This window comes from Lissotriton vulgaris, chromosome 5, assembly GCF_964263255.1.
Source record: "Lissotriton vulgaris chromosome 5, aLisVul1.2, whole genome shotgun sequence".
Lineage (NCBI taxonomy): Eukaryota > Metazoa > Chordata > Amphibia > Caudata > Salamandridae > Lissotriton > Lissotriton vulgaris.
The window spans coordinates 1,279,516,926-1,279,539,184 of record NC_141693.1 but is presented as its reverse complement, the minus strand read 5'-3'; positions in this window follow the sequence as shown (position 1 = coordinate 1,279,539,184).

Sequence of the window (22,259 nt, the reverse complement as noted above, 5' to 3'; positions counted from 1 at the left end):
CTACTCCAGCTATGCAAGAGATTGAATAGAGCTACAAAAGCAAGTGGTTTATAGTAAGTATGGTGCAAGAGACTCTATTTTGGCAGCATACAAAAACTTACGTTTCGTAGCTGAGTCAAACAATCCATAAAAAGTCCAAGTGTTTTCTTTTTCTGCGAGGAAGAATAACAAGTTATGTTTTCTTTTTAAACCAGCTGAGTATGGAGCTATATTAAAAACGGATGTGATACTGCACCAATGAGACGAACTGAGAAACACTGTTTCATTGTACATGACAATAAAAAGCTTTTCTTCATGTCACAAAAAAAATGCTAATCGTTTCTCTGCATCAGTTAATGTAAAATCAGACAACGTTGCAGAAATACTGCCAATAAGTTGACTTGAGCCACATCCCCTTTCAATAATATTTACTTAAGAAGTTTTGAATGCAACACAGCAGAAAAGGAGTGCGTGCATCGTAACAAAGGCAGCTGAATTTGTGACCTCAAACCACGTATTTCCGTCTTCGGTTACATTCACTCTCAGAAAGAGCGTGTTCAGTGGACTTCAATCAGTCTTCGTGTTGAGAAAATAACACCCACTTAGAAGGACATGGCCTTAATGTATCTTGTGCTACTTGCAATACGCTTATTAAATTGCATTGCCCAGTTAGAAAGTGTTTCTGGAAAATCCAATGACGATGTGGGTCGTTAGGCGCTGGACTACATGCAGCGAAACATGATACGTTTATATTGGTCAAGTAAAACCAATACCAAAAGAAACCATTGCGGTTAAAGATGCAACCTGAAAGCAAGACTACGAATCATAGTATCAACGTGCTATTGGGTAAAATGATAATAACCCAGGTTGATTGTAACATTATGTTTTGGGGCTCAGGCCATGGTGTAATCATTAACGGTCATTAAAAGTTCTAACTGGAATTATCAAAGAAAAACAAGTGCATATTCCAAGAACCTCGATTTACAACTGAGCCAAGGCACTTCAGCCAGGAAGAGCAGCACCCATGACAGGGACAATATAACCAAAAAAAAGCAAGTCAGTTGATAAGAGCTCCTTTTACATTCTGCCGGTGTCGAGTGACATCTACATCGTGTCCTACTAAGGAGGAAAGAGTCGGGGCGTGCTCAGTATCGTTGACTTAAGAACACAGCTGAACGACAAAAATATTAAAAGACGCAGGTTGTGTCTCTTCCTCCGGAAAACGAATGGATAGTTATTAGAATCAAATAGTTCATTAAAACAAATTACGTAATGACATATAATATTTCGTTCGTGACAGACAATAGTTTGCTTGCTCTGCAACTGCAGAAACACAACATCCAGAGTATGAATGAAAGCATGCACTCCCCATAATCCCTCCCCTTTCAACTACATAAAAGATTCTAGAAAACAAACAGATCCATGTCTTAACTCTGCTGCACCGTTATATTAAAGGTCGTCAGATTATTCCCTCCCAAAGGGCCAAGAATCTGTCTGTTTTCCCAAAACAAGAAGAACGCAGTACCCATATATTGCGTGCTTAAACTGCACCTATCGAAAAGGAAGTCTCAGCTCTTGTTAAAATGAAACAACCTCAACTTTCATAAGTTCAGTCTGAGACAAGCATCCTCTTCTTAGAAGCAGACACAATAAAAAGCACACCTGTGCATACAAGGGGGCTAAGAAGGGCGGAGTAGCCACACTGTGGGATCTGAGAACGTTCTGGCAGAGGTCCCAGACTAAAACAAGCGCGGCCACAAAGGAATGTTAGGAATGCAGCTGGCATCTGGACGCGCTGCTGCTCGCTCCGGAGCTCCCTCGGCCAGGGACGTTAACATTTAGAGAGAAGGCATGACATGCACCCACCTTGCATGCTGTCTTTCTTAGAAAGACGCACGTAAAGGCCAATACCTTGTGAGAGCAAAAAAACAAGCATGTGGTCAGAGTTGGAAGCCCTTACTAAAAGCCTTGCAGACAGCGCATGTGCGCTGGCGAGACCTAAAATTGTACACCAATTACAATTGATGCAAACATATTTTTGTACCAAGCACAACAGCAATAAAAAGTTATATTTGCACTACAGTCACAACCAGTACCATCGGTCTTCACCTTTTTAGGTTTTTAAGCAGACAAGGAGAGTGGGAGGGGTGAAGAAATAGTACCTCATTCACGTCAGGAGCAGAGGACGGCCACTGATTAACTTGAATCAATCTGTCTTGGCCAGTTCTCAATAGAAAGGATAGTAAGTGACGCTTGGCCAGCACTGACCAATTAAAGGGGCTGCAAACAAGAGGACACTGGAGTCAACAATTGGCAAGGAATGGGGGTGCTCCAAGTCCTTTTTGTAAACAATAGTGTCTCGCTAGGAAGATGCACGCACTGTATAGTGATCTAAAGAGAAACATCCGTTGGAGAGAGGGTCTTATTGCCCTATCTCTTTGATTAATGCAGATGCCAAAATGTATGCAAAAACACTAGCCTCACGGATTACCCCTCTTTCCTAACATGTAGTCTCACCTCATCAACATGGCATCGTGCCTGGCTGGGATAATACCAGCCATACTAATACAGCAGTTGCTGTTTTTGATGTTGCAGGATCTACAGAAGCAAAGGTCGGTATGGTTCTACTAGATGGGGAAAAGGCTTTCGACCAGGTTGTGTGGGATTTTCTTTGGTGAACAATGGTCGCCTTTGGTGGTGGCCGTAGATTCATTCTCCATTCTTAGAGCCTTTATAGAAATCTTATGGTTAGGGTGGTTTTGGATAGGAATTGTACTTAATTTTTTAATATCTGCAGGGGTACCATTCAGGATTGTCCACTGTCCCCATTCAATCAATAAGGTGTTTGTTAAGCGCGACTACTCACCCGTAAGGGTTTCAAGGCGCTGGGGGGTGGAGGGAGGTGGGGGGGGTCACAAGTTCCAGTCCATCAAGAAGGGGACTTTTAAAGAGCCAGGTTTTGAGGTTTCTTGCGAAGATGGGGAGCGATGTTCTCTGCCTGAGGTGGAGCGGAAGGTCGTTCCAGGCTCTGGCCGTGCGGAAAGAGAAGGAGCAGCCTCCCGATCTGGTCTTTCGTGCGGGGGACCACGGCGTAGGAGAGCTGGGCTGATCGTAGGGTCCTTTGGGGTGCGTGGAATTTGAGTCGGCTGTTCAGGTATGTTGGTCCGGTGTCATAGAAGGCCTTGTGAGCGTGGGTTAGCATCTTGAGGATGACTCTAGCTTCGTTGGGGAGCCAATGGAGTGTGCACATGTGCTGGGAGATGTGGCAGTGTCTTGGCAGGTTGAGGACCAGTCTTTGGGCGGCCTTTTGGATGTTCTGTAGCTTGCGGTGAGGTTTTTATTTATTCCGGCACAGAGTGAGTTGCCGTAGTCGAGCCTGCTGGTGACTAGGGCGTGAGTGACGTTGTTTCTGTGTTCGAGGGGGATCCATTTGAAGGTCTTACATAGGAGGCGGAGGGCGTGGAAGCAGGAGGACAAGACGGAGTTGATCTGGGGGTCCATTTTGAGCTCTAAGTTCGGGATGATTTCCAGGTTGAATGCGTGGTCCGTGGGAGTGGGGCTTCCGAGGACGGGGGGCTACTAGGTGTCGTTCCAGGCGTTGGTGTTTGGGCCCATGATGAGTACTTCAGTTTTGTTAGTGTTTAGTTGTAGGCAGCTGTTTTTCATCCATCTGTCTTTCATGCCTTCTCGAAAGTTGTGTCTGGCGGTGTTGGGTTCGTTGGATAGGGAGAGGATGAGTTGGGTGTCGTCTGCGTATGACACAATGTTGAGTTTGTAGGTTCTGATGATGGGGACGAGTGGAGCCATGTAGACGTTCAAGCGCTGAGGGAGGACCCCTGTGGGACTCCGCAGGTGGTAGGTGTAGGGTCCGAGAGGAAAGGGGGAGTCTGACCTGCTGCATTCTGCCGGAGAGGAAGGAGCTGATCCAGTCGATGGCCTTGTCTTGGATCCCTGCGTCGTGGAGTCTGCGTATTAGGGTGCGGTGAGAGACTGTGTCGAATGCGGCTGAGAGGTCAAAGAGGATGAGGGTTGCTGTTTCTCCTTTGCCCAGTAAGGTACGGATGTCATCTGTTGATGCGAGGAGGGCTGTTTCCGTACTGTGGTTTTTTCTGAAGCCGGATTGGGAGGAGTCAAGGATGTTGTGCTCTTCCATGAATGTGGCGAGTTGGCTGTTGATGGCTTTCTCAATGACTTTTGCTGGGAACGGGAGCAGGGAGATGGGTCTGTAGTTTTTTAGGTCAGTGGGGTCCGCAGAGGGTTTCTTCAGGAGGGTGTTGTTCTCAGCGTGTTTCCAGTCATCAGGGAATGAGGCGGTTGCCAGAGAGTGGTTGATGGTGTGGCAGAGCATGGGTGTGATGGTGTTGGCGGCTTTGTTGAAACTGTGGTCAAGGCAGGGGCTGTGGGGGCCCAGGAGTGGACTGACTTCATCGTCTTCAGTGTGTCTTCGGTGGTGAGGGCTGTCCAGTTGTCGATCACTGGCTTCATGGTGTCAGGGTGGTTGGTGAGGGTTCAGTGTGTTGGTTGTTTTCGTCGAAGTTGTGTAGATGCTCTTGATTTTGTGTTGGAAAAAGGTGCTGAGTTTGTCGCAGAGATCTTGTGAGGGAGGGATGTCGGTGAACTCGCTTTTGGGTTGGGCAAACTCCTTGATGATGTTGAAGAGTTCTTTGCTGTTGTGTGCATGAGTGGAGATTCTATCTTCAGTTCTTTTTTCCTCGTTTTTCTGATGAGTTGGTGGTGAGCGTTGGTGGCGGCTCTGAAGTTGTTGTGGGCTTCTGTGGATTTGGTGTTCCTCCAGGCCTTTGCTGAAAGCCCAAAACCGGTCCTAGGATGCTTGTTTCCAGTCCAGGGAGGACCTGGACTGGCAGTTTAGGCTGGACTGTTCCCATTGGGCGCAGGGTCAAGACTGATTTGCATATGGCTGGGTCCAAACTGGAATGGCATGGGGAGCAAAAAAATGATGGATTTAGGCCCAGATCTCTGTACTGCGGTGAATGTAGCTAAAAGCCCAAAACAGGTCCTAGGATGCTTGTTTCCAGTCCAGGGAGGACCTGGCCTGGCAGTTCGGGCTGTACTGTTCCCATTGGGCGCAGGGTCAAGACTGATTTGCATATGGCTGGGTCCTAACTGGAATGGCATTGTGAGCAGAAAAACGATGGATTTAGACCCAGATCTCTGTATTGGGGTGAATGTGGGACATTGCTCGGCATTCTGTCCATCAATTGTTCTTTTTGCATTTGTCACCCCAAGTGGGATGGGTATGTTCAGACGTGGGTCCCATGCTCTCCATGCCACTCGAGTCAAGCTATCCTGGCTGATGAGGGCTCAAAGCCCGTAACCGGTCCTAGGATGCTTTTTCTGGTCCAGGGAGGACCTGGCCTGACAGTTCGAGCTGGACTGTTCCCATTGGGCGCAGGGTCAAGACTGATTTGCATATGGCTGGGTCAAACAGGAATGGCATTGTGAGCAAAAAAACTATGGATTTAGGCCCAGATCTCTGTACTGGGGTGAATGTGGGACATTGCTCGGTATTCTGTCCATCAATTGTTCCTTTTGCATTTGTCACCCCGAGTGGGACGGGTATGTCCAGACGTGGGTCCCGTGATCTCCATGCCACTGGAGTCTAGCTATCCTGGCTGATGAGGACTGAAAGCCCCGAACCGGTCCTAGGATGCTTGTTTCCAGTCCAGGGAGGACCTGGCCTGGCAGTTCGGGCTGGACTGTTCCCATTGGTTGCAGGGTCAAGACTGATTTGGATATGGCTGGTTCCAAACTGGAATGGTATGGTGAGCAAACAAACGATGGATTTAGGCCCAGATCTCTGTATTGGAGTGAATGTGTTACATTGTTCTGCATTCTGTCCATCAATTGTTCTTTTTGCATTTGTCACCCAGAGTGGGACGGATATGCCCAGACGTGGGTCCCGTGCTCTCCATGCCACTGGAGTCAAGCTATCCTGGCTGATGAGGGCTGAAAGCCGAAACCAGTCCTAGGATGCTTGTTTCCAGTCCAGGGAGGACCTGGCCTGGCAGTTCGGGCTGGACTGTTCCCATTGGTTGCAGGGTCAAGACTGATTTGCATATGGCTGGGTCCAAACTGGAATGGCATGGTGAGCAAAAAAACAATGGATTTAGGCCCAGATCTCTGTACTGGATTGAATGTGTGACATTGCTCTGCATTCTGTCTATCAATTGTTCTTTTTGCCTTTTTGAGGTGGTGGCAAGTGCGTCTGGACTCTCGAAGTTAGGTGCTGAACCATCTAGCTTTCTTAGCGTGGGTGTTGTTTTCTTGAGGGGGCTATGGTGTTGGCGCTGTCGGAGATCCATCTGTGCAGGGTTCGAGCTGTGGTGCTGGGGTTGCATTTTCCTCGATGGTTGGGGTGGAGTTGCTGAGTGATGAGGGTAGCTGGTCATCAGTGATTCTGGTCAGTTTCTTCGTGGGAGCAGGTGCTAGTGTCTGTGGATGGTGGGTGTTCTGAAGGTGAAGTGGACGCTTCGATGTTCAGTCCATGGGAGTTTGGTGGTGTGGCTGACGGTGATGGAGTTTCCTGTTGTGAAGAGGGGGTCGAGGATGTGTCCTGCTGAGTGTGTGGTTTCGGTCACAATCTGACGGATATCAATGTTGTGGAGGTTGTCCAGGAGGGATGTGGTGCTGGGGTCCAGTTGGTTGTCGAGGTGGAAGTTGAGGTCTCCCAGAAGGGTGTAGTTGGTGGATGCGATGGCATGCGGGGAGATGATGTCCGTGATGGAGTTGGCGAAAAGACGGCGGGGACCAGGGGGTCGGTAGATGAGGGTTCCTCAGAGGGTGGATGTAGGGCTGGCCAGTATCTTGAAGTGAAGGTGTTCCATCAGGTCTGTGGGCTCGTCGGGGAGTATGCTCAGGCAGAGGGTGGATTGTTGGACGATGGCGATTCCTCCTCCCGAGTGGGTGGGGCGGTACTTCCTGGAGATCTTGTAAATGGCACTGGGCCCTGACATTGTTGTATATTTAGCCTTACATAAGGTCGCTTCTTTACAACGCATGGAGCAGCCCGGTCATTTTCGGTGGGACAGAGCTGAAAGTAAGTGCCTATGCCAGCGATGTCGCTATTTATACCTCCAACCCGATGTCAGACATCGAACAAGTGTCAAAAAAGGCCATGATGTTTGGTGCTGTCTCTGGCTATGAGCTTATTCTCACCAAAACTCATGCTTAGCTAAATTTTCAAGCAGATGGCCAAATTCCAGGGACTGTTCCGGTGGCCACCTATCTTGGTATCAAGGCATCTACTAATGTGCAGCAAATTGTTTAAATTAACTATGAGCCCTTGCTGCAGTCAGTTGTAGCCAAGATGTGGTTTTTGAACCATCTCCTGATAAGTATTATTGGCCGATGCAGCATTATAAAGATGAATATTCTTCTGAATTATTTTGGTCTTTTTCTCTCAATACCTCTTCGCATGCCAGATTAATTTTTTTAAATGTCTCGAGGGTGCTATTAGCAGCTTTATCTGGGGTTATAAGTGAGCCAGGCAGGTTATTCTCTTTTTACAACTCTTGCAGGAGTGGGGGAGGGGGATGGGGTCTCCAGTTTCCCGATTGAAAGCTCCTTTTTTGGACATCTTCTGGAGCCCGGGTAAAGAATCTACTGATCAATCAGGTCCTTTTCTATCCACATTAGGATATCAAATGGCACTGGGCCCTGATATGAAGTTTTTTTTTTTACATAGGCACTCGGATCCCAACTACTTTAAGGAGGTTAGTTCAAGATCATTAAGGATATCGTCTGAATCAGTGGAGAGATATGTTCTGGATATTCCCTTCCTGACATTCATATATATATATATATTTATATATATATATTAAATCACAAGGTTCAGCAGAACGCCGAAAGGCGCCATGGCCCATCCGCTGTGCGACAGCGGTTCGTGCTGGATGGCGAATCCTTTTATCCAAGTCAAAATTCACACTCCAATTCCTTGTTCCTAAGGCAAGTATGAAAAGCACGAACGCAACTTGCATCAGAAAGAATTTATTCTGCGATAATTTTTGATAATTAGTCTGAATGAGACATTCAGTAAGAAGCGGGTTAGCCCACTAGGGCAGAATTTTATTGCACGAAGTGAAAGTGTGGAAAATAACTTTATTAAAATTAATGTCACAAACAGAAGGTGCATACTGCTAAATAATAGCAGATAGCGATTCACTAATTTGTATTCTGTCTTCCATGCCCTTTAAATAGTGTTATATATTCTGGCAGGACAAATGTCATAGCTTCTTTCTCAGTTCCTTTCCATATTGTGAAAATATCATCTATATAACGCATCCATTTAATTGCGTGTTCTTTATATATAGATGATCTGTAAGTAACTTCCTCCTCCCAGTACCGCATGAAGAGACCCGCAAAGCAAGTCCTGATGGAAGTACCGAGAGTTTGCCGGAAAATCTTATTGTCAAATAGAAAGAAAGTCTGCCTAAGACATGTGTGCATCATTTGGATCAGCATTTGAGTATGGTGTAAATATGAAATAGATCTTTTAGCCCAAAAATGCATGCACGCATCCAGTCCCAGCTAGTGCGGGATACATGTGTAGAGGTTTATGACATCGAGTGACAAAAGAGAAAACCTTTCTTCCCATTCGATCACTGCAATTTTGTCTTAAAAAGTCACCTGAGTCCTTTACATAGGATGGAAGTTTCTGGACAGAGTTCTGTAAAAAGTAATCCACCTATCTAGACGTGTTTTCAAGGCAGCTGCCATTAGATGAAACAGTTGGCCTACCAGGTGGATTATCTCGATTCTTATGTATCTTTGGCAAAAGGTACAAGGCAGGTAATTTGGGAAATTTACAATGTAAAAATGTAAATTCTTCGGCCTCAATCACACCTTTATCTATCCATTGTGACAACTGAATATTGTATGCTTTCACAGAATTCTCATATTCCATACGGTTGCTTCTGCAATAGGTAGTGGTGTCCGAAAGTTGTCTTAGACCTTCTTCTATATATTTTTTCTTTGATTGGACTACCACATTCCCTCCCTTGCCTGATTTTTTAATGACAATGGTTGGATCATTCTTTAGGCTTTCTAGTGCTTTCCTTTGTGAATGTGTAATGTTGTGCCAGCTTATATGTCTTTTATCATTGGCTAAGTGTTGTAATTCCTTGTTCATACTTTTTCAAACACATCAATGGCATTGTTCTTGATTGGTGGTAAAAACACAGACTTAGGCTTAAAGCCAGTGTTAGCGCTTAATCCCAGTGGAATATTTTCAGCTAGGAGACTTGCATAGGGATCGCTATTTGCATCTACTTCCTCTGCTAAAATATTCAAAGAGTGTGTAAGTTCTACTTCGGCAATACTCAATTCATTGGGTTTGTCAATTATTGGCGTACTTTTATCACAGACTTTAGTGGCGTACCATTTTCTTATTCGAAGTTTTCTGGTGAAAAGGAACAAATCAATTTTACTTTGGGTATAGTTAAAAACATTAGACGGGCAAAAAGTCAATCCCATAGAAAGTAGGTCTACCTCACATTTTCAAAACCATCATGATCAAAATTCCAATTTGTTAAGTTTTTGTGTCCTTGATACCATCAAACATAATGAAAGGGGTGGCAACAGACTACAGTGTCTGCGAAGACTAGAGTCTAAAATCATAATACAGTATAGGACAATGACCCCACTAGGACACAACAGTGATGATGAATTGGAAGTACACCTAGGATAAACAATAATACTTGTACCTTTTGAACAAAACTGAATTTTATTTAATTTTGTTCTTTACCTCTGGAACCCCACAAGCATTCCCTGATAGAGAATCCAATTTTCGTAAAAAATACATGTGCCCGCATGTAGTCTTTTTAACGTTTCACTTTTATCAAGTCTGTGTGTTTTAATGTGAATGTTGACACAAAATTATTTATATTATTATTTAGAGTATTATTTGGTTTTATTTCAGGAAATGTGTTGTTGACATAATACTGAAGCACTGCCACAAGGAATCTTTTGGACATCTGAAGACAGAAATAACATTTGGAAGCTATGCCCACAAGGGCATGATTATGTGCTATTTACGTTTCACAGGATATTTTCAGCTACTGCACAAATAATTTGTGATAAGTGTTTTTCCACTCAGAAATGACGAATTGACTAAAATAACCCTAAGCACTTTGGCCCACTGGGGCGATATTCTCGAGAAGTCTAATGATATAGGAAGACATAAGCGTTTTTGCACACTCAGTCGCAATTCCATTGCACAAATTGAAAGTGTCAAAATAACTTTATTGACATGATGGTCGCAAACACAAGGTGTTTAATGCAATAACCAAACAACAAGAGATAGTGATTCATTATGTCTCCTATGTCTAGTTAATGGTGTTATGCATAGTGATTATGTGCTATTTATCCGCTGCATAAATTATTTTTCACGTGGTTTTTCCATTTGCAATTGATGTATTGACTGACATAATTGTAAGTGCTTTAGCCCACTGGGGCGATAATTTTTGATAATTAGTCTGAATGAGACATTCAGTAAGAAGTGGGTTAGCCCACTAGGGCAGAATTTTATTGCACGAAGTGAAAGTGTGGAAAATAACTTTATTAAAATGAATGTCACAAACAGAAGGTGCATACTGCTAAATAATAGCAGATAGCGATTCACTAATTTGTATTCTGTCTTCCATGCCCTTTAAATAGTGTTATATATTCTGGCAGGACACAAAGATGTAGATACACATTTTCGGCTACGTTAGCAAAATGCAAGCGCTAACGGTAGTTGTTTGTTTTTGTTTATGATTATTTTGTTGTGATCACATGTCTGATTATTTAAACCAATTGATTTGCACACATCTTGACTGGTGACCAAGGGAAGCCCTTTCCCGAAACGCGTCGAGTTGTTACTTTGTTGCCGATGAACTTTGCCGAATAAATTCTTTCTGATGCAAGTTGCGTTCGTGCTTTTCATACTTGCCTTAGGAACAAGGAATTGGAGTGTGAATTTTGACTTGGATATATATATATGAACACCACAGTCCTGAAGTCGTGATGGACGCGCAAAAATCAGGTACGGACCACAAGATGATAAAGGTGCAATTAAGTGCTTTATTCCTTAGAAGACAGCAGCATGACGCGTTTCGACTGCGTAAACACGGTCTTGATCACATGACATGCCCAAAAAAACAAGTTTAAATGCTGTTTCGTTCTCATGCAATGCTCCACCTACTTACTCATAGACATAAAAAACATACTGCAGGTGAGATCGGCATAAAGTGCAATTACACACATTTGGCATACACTTTGTTTGTACAAACTAAATCAGACAGAATAAAACCACCAAAACATTATTATTTACAAATGGTAAATCTACAAAGTGTAAAACAATATTATTACCATTATGTGGATAGCTGTAAAATGTATGTAGCTAAAATACAGAAAATGGTGTTAATAGACTGGTAATGGGCAAGTGCCCATACAATATCAAATCCAAAGCCAAAATGTCACTGCACTAACAAGTCAAATCTCTACCAATACTGATAATAGTGGCAAAGAAAGAAAAGAGAACAGTATTAATATGTGCAAAAGTGCAAAATGCAATCCATATTAAATTCATAATGGATTGCATTAAACTAAAATACATATGAAACACATATGTAATGAGCAGCAGAGGTTGAATATATTAAGGTGCAAAGTGCAAAAAGTAAAAAACCGGAAATTTTTTCTTATTTCATTTTTCAGTTAGCAGCTTAGAAAGAATTATGTAAAGTGCCAAATGCATTATATAAATATCAACCACAAACAAATCACATATTAAGAAATGTCAGATGGAACAGGCAACATAACAGGATCAAAATTGAATGAGGACACCTGTTATATCCAGCAGGTACTCAACAATTAACAATAAAAATTATTAAATAAGCCAACCTTATACTAAAACAAATGGCTCCCGATTCCCATACCTCATCTCCATCGAGCCTAAAACCAGTAAAACCGGAGAACACAGTAAAACCAGTTAAAAGCACGACTAAAAACAAGGCATAAAAGAATACAGATAAAATTCATTCAGTCAAAAGGTGGCCCGAAATTCATAGATATGTCAATAGCAGCATAGGAAAAAATGGATCAAAAGATATATGTGGCTCAGATAATATACAGTACAGTATAACATTAAAGGGACAAGGCTGTCGCCTTTATGGATTTACAAAAACTAGTATAACCCTACAGATAAAAGATTATTATATACATATAAGAGGTTATAAAATGTTATGTAAATCCTCCCCAGTATTAAGACCATTTGGAATCTTTGTATCAAGAAGTAAGATGTAGTGGCTCTCCAATTGTCTTAATTTCCATTCCCTATCACCACCCCTTTTGGAAAAAGGAACAGCGTCAATAACAAAATAACTCAAATCATTGAGATTATTTTAATGAACCAGTTTGAAATGACGTGCCACAGGATAGTTGGAGTCAGAATTAACAATCGCCCGCAGATGCTGCAGGATACGATTGAAGACCTGGAGCTTAGTGCTCCCAATGTACTGCAAATTGCAAGTGCATTGCAATACATAAAGGGCGTAATCTGTTTTACAGGTGAACAAGCTCCGAATCCTTCATGCATCTTGGGAAAAGGCCTCATGATATTCAGAGGTGTTGACCCCAAACTTGCAGGCTCTGCAAGAACTGCATTTAAAAAAGCCTGATCGGTTGGAGAGCCTATTTGATGATTTGGTGACTTCCGGACTGGTCTTTACAAGAGCGTCCCTAATGTCCCTCCTAAAAGTGATAGCTGGAGTCTTGCTGAGTAGTGGAGCTAATGTGATATCAGTTTGTAAAATGGGCCAATTAGACTTCAAGATTTTCCTGACTTTTTTCTCCTGACAACTAAAAGTTGTGATAAGTCTAACTGTAGTTTCCCCTTTCTTAGAGGAACTGTCTCCAATAGATATCTCTATCTCAGTGTTAGCAACCTGGGGAGGATTGGCATAATTTAAAAGCATTCTATTCATGGCATTTTGTAAATCCTTTTTATTATAGCCCTGAGCCAGATATCTTTGAGTCGATTCATCACGACAAATTTTGAGATCGAATTCATTACTGCAAATTCTGTGAATTCTTAGAAACTCCCCATAGGGGATGGTTTTTATAAGGTGGCGAGGATGAGCACTATAGGCATGAAGAGTTGAGTTACCTGCCGTCGCTTTCATATGCAATCTGGTTTGCATTTCATTCTAAATAATATAGATCTCAACATCTAAAAATTCAACAATCTCATTACTGATAGTGGCAGTAAATTCTAAATTGAGCATATTAATGTTAATGTCAGCGACAAATTTTTTAGCAGCCGCTCTAGATCCTTGCCATATTACAAACTTGTCATCTATAAAACGCCACAAATGAACAATGCCAATATCCTGGTCTTCAACAACAGTGCGGGTGTGGCAGAGAACATGCTCCTCCCAACAGCCCATGTGAAAACACGCATAGCTGGGGGAGAAGCATGCTCCCATAGCCACGCCCTGCAACTGCTGGAAAACTTCTTTATTAAAAAGGAAAAAGTTATTACAAAGGCAAAGTTCAATCATTTTGACTAACATTATACTATGTTCATTGAACCGGATGTCCCTATCCGATAAAAAATATTTACTAGCATGAAGACCATCAACATGATTAATAGAAGTATAGAGAGAACAAATATCCATCCCAATGAAACAGTAATCAGACTTCCAACAGACCTCTTTTAATTCCGTTAAAAAATGGCCAGTGTCACTGATATATGAAGGAAGGGCTTCCATATAACTGTGCAAGAAAAAATCTATATATTTAGATATAAATTCAAATAACCCATTCTGGGCAGAGATTATCGGACGCCCCGTTATTGGAGATATTCCTTTATGCACTTCAGGTAAAAGGTAAAGGGCGGGAGTAATTGGATGATCTTTTTTCAAGAAACAGAATTCTTTTTTACTAATCAAACCTTCCCTTTTCCAATGTGCCAGCAATTTGTGAACCTGATCTTTAACTTTATTCAGTTCATTAAAGGAAGTCTTTCTATAACAAAGAGGGTCATTCAATTGTCTCTCTGACTCTTTGATATAAACATCACGAGGCCATAGAACAACGTTGGCTCCTTGTCTGCTTTATTCACCACAATGTTACCATGATGATTGATTTTACGAATAAGATTGGAATATTGTTTGTCTGCATAGCTCCTCCGATTCTGACTTTGCAAAACCGATCGATTTTAATCCTTTTAGATATTCAATCGTGCGGTCGCTGAATACATCGATGGCATCCCTGGGCATCATGGGTACAAAAGTTGAACGGGGGAAAAACGGGCTCATAGCAGCACTACCGCTATTGATGACCATGGCTCGTAGTTCTTCTTGAGTGTCTTGTAAAGATTCATCATCTTGATCGGAAAGGGAATGAATAGTTTTAAGCATAGCCACATCAGAGATTTGAAAGTTTTTACTGGGTTGACAATCAGAAAAGGATATTAGTGGCAGTACTATTAGCTTTGTTTAATTTGTGGTATTTTATTAACTTTAGCTTTCCTATAACTTTAAATACTTCGATTCTGGACTGCACGTATTTAAAGCCATTTTTGGGGCAAAAGATAAGCCCAAAGCTAACAGTTGGATTTCAGCTGCATTTAAGTCCAAATCAGTGAGATTGATGACTGTATTCTCATTGTCAACGGTGGTGCTTGATGTTAGTTTGCCTGCGGATTCCCTCTCCCTCTCTTCTTTTTCATGAAGCCGCCTCTGCCTCCTCCTCTTCTTGCGGCATTTGTTCCGTTCACGCCGTCTTTTGTCTGTGGGGTTCCTCTCGACCTTAAAGTGTGTCGTCTGTCCTCGATCATAAACCCCAATTCCTCCGATGGGATAAAGCCACTCAATATGGGTTGCTGATCAGCTCTTGAATTTTCGTCATCCGATCCTGCACTACTGGATAATGAACTAAGGTCTATATCCGATATTACTGGAATTTCACTTTGTTGGGCTTAATGTGCTTGAACAGAGGGCACTTTATTTGTCAACGCCTGCCTTTTTACTGATTCAAACTTCTTAGAAAAAGTGAAAATTCGTCCCTTTTCATAATCGGATTTATCACGTGCAAATTTAAAGACTTTACATGTTTTGATTGTTTCTTCATGTTTCTCCAGGCGTTTCTTTATTTCCTCTCGCACTTTGCTAATAGTTTCCTGCTATATATGTACACCTCTATGGGAGAAAAGCTCTGGTGTAACAAGGAGCTTAAGACTGCTGGGCACACCTTTGACTATAGTGTTCCCAGTTCTTATACCCTAGAATCGCTGCATGACTTTACGCAGAAGGCTTCAGTTAGATATCCCTACTGAAGAAATTACAAGCTCCTTTGACGTAATCAGTCACTCAGTTCTTTCGGTCAGTCTTAAGCTGCAACAGTTGAAAGTGTTGTGCATACTATATTATACTCTGAGAGACGCTGGGAGCAGTTTGTAAGCAGAGCCGGTCCTAGGCCTTCTGAGGCCTTCTGAGGCCCCGGGCGAAAGGGAAGATGTGAGGCCCCTCTAAGTGCCTTCCTGCCTGCGCGAGTGCGCTTTTCCCTACTCTGCGGGGCCGGCAGGGGGCCCCCTGAGCGCGAGGCCCTGGGCAGCTGCCCATACCACCCATGCCTAGGACCGGCCCTGTTTGTAAGGGATCGGAGACTCGAGCTTGGCGCGCCTTGGGAACTGATGCAGCCGCTCGGGAGACAGAGGGCGAGAGCACCGAGGGCCGCTAGAGACGTGAACAGCTGTGAAGAGCTTCACGGAGGCATAGAGTTACAGCTGGACCCAGACTCCGCGTTTTTGCTTCTGCCGCCCCTTTGATGTGCCCGGTGTGCTCCTGAAGCTCCCGAGCCTCTCCACTGACAGCCGCCGGAGCCCACGCCGCCACCTTTGCGGTGAAGCAGGCGTAAAAGAACGGGTGGCGAACGCGGTACAGGTGAGGCGGGGAGGCGAGCTGTGGCAGGACGAGGCCGCGGGGGGAAGTGGGAGTGCTGTGGGCAGTGTGAGGCGTGCTTGAGGATAGAGTACAGCCACCGCCGTCAAGCCATTTTCAGTGCCTTCATTGCTAACATGGACACCAGCTCAGTGGGCGGCCAATTCAGGCACAATTCAAGCTCAGCGGCAGCCGCCTCTATAGGTGCCAAGCCACCCCCATCAGCACCACAATTACCACAAGGCCGTGCAGAAGAGGAAGCCACAAGGAGCACATAGCTCCCATGGTAGACTATCCAGATAGAAGAATGACAAAAAAAAGAGAAGGAAAAAGCAGCCAGCAACTAGAAAGTGGCCACGCAAAGTCACTACATCAGTCTAAAGCTTCACCCAGAATTTTAAGGAGCGCAAAGTCTGCAGAACAGGATAAAAAGTTATTTTTGAAATCTCCATCAAGTGGACTCATAACACAATTTTAGGTTAAACTCACGCCCAACCCAGAGAGCACCTCAGACATGACAGCTCAACAAAGAGCCAAGAGCAGCGACGGGTTGGACAACAGTTCAGGGAAACAGTTCCTTCAAATGCTGCCAAATATACAAATACAAAGCGTAAATACAGGAAGCACAAGCTCAGAAAGAAGACGCTCTCACTCCTGTTCGGGTCCGGGACACTTATCTGGAATGAAAATTAGACACACAAGTGAACCAGTAAGCGACAGCACCGCGCCAAATAGCAGAAAGACAGAGCAAGTTATAACTGCCCAAATACACTGCCAGGATCAATCGATTCTCCACTCCCCGGTGCAGAGGCCGTCGCTATCAATCATAGGCTCCGGTTTAAGAAACTCAGGTGTGCCAGAGAGGCTGCAAAATTCGGGTTGCCTATCCCCCACATTCCCCCAAAACTTGGAATCCAAGATACAAAGCACATTGGAGCTGACTCCAACTTTCTCTAGAAGCTCTAATGAGACCCGATGCACACCTTCTTCTACACCAAGCTCCCAAAGCCAAAAGCTCCAGGAGAGCAGTGCCATTTTCGATCAAGGAGCATCCCCTCCTGGAGAAACAATGCAAAACATGGCCAGGTCTCTGCTCTGGCAATCGAAGAAAATTGAGTTACAAATTGATCTTTTAGCAACTATCGCCCAACGTCTAGCGGAGCTGAACAATAAGGTGGACTACTTGGAGAAAAAGCTTAGTGACATTGAGAACAATAGTATTGGCACCAGCTCGTGCGCAGCTCTCATGGACACATGGGCAACACTGCCAGAAATTCTCAAAGGTTTGGTAGATGCAGTAAAAGTACAAACAGGAAGCACGATGTGCCCAAGCAATAAGAACAGCTCCATCCCTGCTTTAAACTTGGAAAACCAGTTAGGTATAGCAGGTGGAGGCAATTCGGGGAATCCAATAACAAATGCAGAGGCACAAGACTCTTTGATATCGAACAAATCTTTTAGCAGACCTATCAGCTGCAACTCCAATAACAGTAATTTTTCCCCGGGAAAGCAAGCTGAAGACAACAACTCCAACCAGATAAGGAAGGAGAACCCGCTGTCAAGGAGGGCTAAGCAAAAGCTCAAGAAACAGGAAAAAAAAAGCTAAGGCATCAAAAAAACGCGCCCTCTTTTTACCAACTCACTTTCACCACAGAGATAAGACGCCTCTTTACGATCTTTATAAAAAGTCAAGCCTTAAATAATTCAACAGGCACAGCTCCACCACCCCCCTGGGGAAGACAGAAGCGAGGGATAGTTTCAAACAGTCAAACCCTCATACAGAGGGCGGTCAAAGCCCAACAGGCTCGGAAATTAGAGTCCAATCACCCCCAGAATCAAACAACAAGAAGAGAGAGCAAAGAAAATCAGAGGGAGCACGTAAGGATCAAGTACCCGAGACTAGGGCTGGTATAACTAAGGGATACCTAGCCCCAGGTGGGCAGAAAATGAGCGACCGAGTAGAACAGCCAATCCAAAGTTTGGCCCCGCAGCCGGTCTTAGGCCAATGGGTCCTTGGTACTAGTCACAAAGCAAGCAGCAGTGAAGGAGAACCAAACAATCGGGGCACAGCAAATCAAACTCGTAAAACAATGTACGAGGTGATTCTAACCCCTAGATATCACATCAAAGGCAAACATGATATTCTAAACAGGGGTAACTTACTCAGACTTTTCAAGCACATTCAGTCCCTTACGGAAATACAATCAAACAACTTAGTCTAGGTCAAATTCTTAAGTCTAACCAGCGACTCTCATGGAGAATCAACCTCGATTGGATTGAGTCGACACGCCCAAGTGGGGCTCACAACTGAGGAAATAGCAAAAAATGGCTGCCTGGGGTATTGACATAGCATTTCCCATACCCGAGAAATACCCACATGTATTAGCAGTAACCTCTCCAACAAGGGAGGTTTATTCGGTGTTAAAGGGGACGGCAGTCAAACAAACAGGGAAAAGTGCTGCCAAGGATCCGAGACTTTACAATGCTTACAAGATAATAAGCTCAGCAGAGCAAAGGGCAGAGTTCCAAATGGAACCAAAGCACAGCGCAAAACAAAACATGCTGACGGGTCCGGGAGACTTGAGGCCTCGACGGCACATCTAACAGTAATAAGGGAGGCAGCTATTTGAACAAGAACCAAAGATGGGGGTACAATACTCTCCTGTCCATCTTATCATGGAACGTCGCAGGGCTAAAAAGAATGCTCAATTGTAAATCAGCATGTATGTATCCTCGAGAAAATTACATTCTGTGTCTACTAGAGACAAGGGCCACTGAACCTCTAATTCTCCCAGGTTACTATGAGATTCACACTGCAGCAATAAAAAGTAACATCTTCGGGAGAGCAGCAGGTGGACTCTCAATCTACATCAATCACAACCGTAAAATAGAGGTAAATTTAATAGGAAACCACCTCTTCTAATCGCCAAGCAGTACTGACCTCCGGACTCAAAAGTAACAATAACTCAATTCGTTTGTTGATAATCAATTGTTACATAAATCCCGCCACAAGGCAAAAAAAGCAAGCAATAAAACTATTAACCAAAAAAAATGGACCATTTTATAATCAAATATGCCTCTCATCTCCCAATCATCGCAGGGGATATGAACATCAGGGGTCTGGGAGATGGTACAAGGAACACTCCAAACATAACAGAACTTTTGCCTCTACATCGGCTGTTGTTTGAGCATAACATGGTTTCCACCCATGCTTCCAAGAAAGCAGTGGACCCTCAATGGCATCCCTTGCCCACCTTCGAGAGCAAGTCAACAATCGATACAGTTTTATCGTCAAGAAACTTGTAACATACTTCAAAGACTTCGAGGTGGGAGACAGGGAGGAAAGTGATCATAAGCCATTGAGGGTCACATTCGATATAAACGGGAAAACCGCAAAACACCCCGGAACATTGGGTTCTTCAACCGAGGAAGAGCACCATACATTATTGAATAGAATAAAATGGACTATAAAATTAAGTCCAGTACTCATGGAGTGGGTCACCCATAAAGAGCAGTGCCAAACACAGGCACCTCCCCAGGAGCATTGGAAGGAACTACTTGAGGAACTAAAATCGGTCCTAGGACAGGCCAGTGGTAACCTGAAAGCTCAGGGCCTTTACCCGCAAAACCACCCAGTACAACCAAACCCCAGGGACTTAGAGCAAACCAAACGGAGTCTCTCAAAGGCCTTGAAGGCGAGAAGAAAAGGAGTGACAAATCATCTCAGTGTGGAAATAATAGCACTACGAAGTGAACATAGGAAAAAAATATGGGAAATTCAAACAAAGAAAATTGAGGCAGAGTGGCTGAAAATCTTTAACATGCTTAAAGAAAAGGGTTATACTTGACTATGGAGATACATCAGACAATTAAGCCACACTGGCCAAAGCAAAGAAAATGGGGTGGTAGCCGCCAAGTGGGTTAAGTATGTAAAGCAATTGTACACAACAGACCAGGAAAGGAGGGTCATGCAAGAACAACAAAATCTACTAGACAAAGAAGAAGAGGACAAGTGTCTGTTTATTACCACAATAGAGATAACCAACTTGATCAAGAAAATGAGGAAAGACAGCGCACAGGAGCCATTTTGTACCGAGTGATTCTGCCTGTGTGCATTAGTGTGCATGTAGACAAACCAGGCAGCAGCATGTGATTCGGTAAAAAAAAAAAAAACGGGGCTTGTTGCTCAGAGGGGGGAGCTGAAGGCTGCAGGTCCCCGGCACAGAAAGAGGAAGGGTAGCTGCATCCCCCATGTGACAACAGGAGCCAGGCATTACCGGGGGTACAGGATAAAAACATTGAAGAACCACACCTCTTAGTCCAGAAGTTGTGTGATATCACTTCATGTGATTTCATTTGGGGCAGTGGGCGCCTTACATCATATCTGCCACGCCAATCATTTGCTTAAAATTATACCACATGTACCAGGAGAAAATAAACAGTCAGACTCCAAAAATCGGCCCTAATCACGACAGTATTATTTCACCTGCATGAATATTAGCCTCTGAAATTCAGGCCAGTGGTAAGACACACAAGTAATATAAAATTGTTGTTCCAAAGAGCATTAAATGGAAATAAAACAAGCATTCACAATGCAACGGTCTCGCCTTTGAAAAAGTTAGAGCTATTGGCATTGTGAATGACAACATTTTTATTTATGTGTTGGTTTTGAAAACAGATAAATAAATGGCACTGTCATTTACAATGCCAATAGCTTAATCTCTCGCAAATGCCACACACAAACACATACCCACACAGAGTCCCACACACATACATACATACCTACAGAGCCACACGCAGAGCTACAGACATATGCAGAGCCCCACACACACACACACACACAGACACACATACACAGAGCCACATACACAGACACACACACGGCCCCCTGCCGGGACGCACCCTCCAGGGCCAGCATGCACGGGAAGTCCTTGCAGTTGGAGATGCCGGTCGAGTCGCTGATGCAGGTCTTCCACAAGTTGGACCAGAAGGTCACCGTGGTGATGACCGTGCCGTCGATGCTCGACACCTTCCAGTAGTCGGTGGGCCAGCAGGAAGGCCATGATCTCCCCCGCCGTACTGGCCATGGTCACCGGCGAGGGTCACAGGGCACAGGTGTCAGACCTGAGGGCATGGGTGAGGGCAGAGGGCACAGGGGTAAGAGCTGAGGGCAGAGGGGTGAGTGCTGGGGGCACAGGGGTAAGAGCTGAGGGCACAGGTAAGAGCTGAGGGCACAGGAGTCAGAAGCGAGGGCCTAGGAAGAGCTGAGGGCACAGGGCAGGGTAAGAGCTGAGGGCAGAGGGGTAAGAGCTGAGGGTACAGGTAAGAGCTGAGGGCACAGGAAAGAGCTGAGGGCACAGGAAAGAGCTGAGGGCACAGGGGTAAGAGCTGAGGGCACAGGGGTAAGAGCTGAGGGCACAGGGGAAAGAGCTTATGGCACAGGTAAGAGCTGAGGGGACAGGAGTAAGAGTTACGAGCACAAGGGTAAGAGTTGAGGGCACAGGGGTAAGAGCTGAGGGCACAGGTGTCAGTGAGGGCACAGGTAAGGGCAGAGGGAAGCGTGGTGAGGGCTGGAGGCCTGGGTTGAGGTCAGAGGGCACAGGTGCCAGAAGTGGGGGCCTAGGAAGAGCTGAGGGAAGAGGGGTAAGAGCTGAGGACAGAGGGGTAAGAGCTGAGAGTACAGGGGTAAGAAGTGAGTGAGGGCCCGGGGTGAGATCAGATGGCAGAGGATTCAGAGCTGCGGGCACCTGAAGGGCAGAGAGCAACGCGGCTTGCAACTTTAAGGAATGCCTGGAACGTTGGAGTCCTGCTCGGGGGACTCTGAATCAGAAACTGCCTAAGAGCCTCTCACGGGCTCTAAAACAATAATGCCCCAGGATGCTGTGGTGGAAAGATGGAGCGGCCCTCTGCCCTCCGGGGCCGCTCTAGAACCACTGCTGAGCCCCCCAGACGCCCACACTCACCGGGCTGCTTTGGCGGGGGCTCCTCGTCGTTCCCGCGCTGCTCCTCGAGGCGGAACTCTGGGAGCCTCGCGGCTGGACTTCTATCTCTCCTCTCACTCCCCAGGGCTGTCCCATGCTCTTGGGAGCCCTGGGAGGTAGGGGGGGCGTTTGCGGCAGCAGTATCTCTCCGGACACGGCAGCTTCCAGAGGTGGTGGGGTGGGCTCCCGGCCTCTTCCTGTGGTCCCGCAGTCCTGCCCTCGGCCTGCCTGACTTCCGGTTCGGGTGCCGGGGACAATCTCGGGCAAACGAGGGGTAGGCACCCTCTCTAATTTAAATATAAAGCGAGGTGGGCACTCGCTCGGGCAATAAAAAAAGAAATCGCCGCAAGGTCCCTGGCGG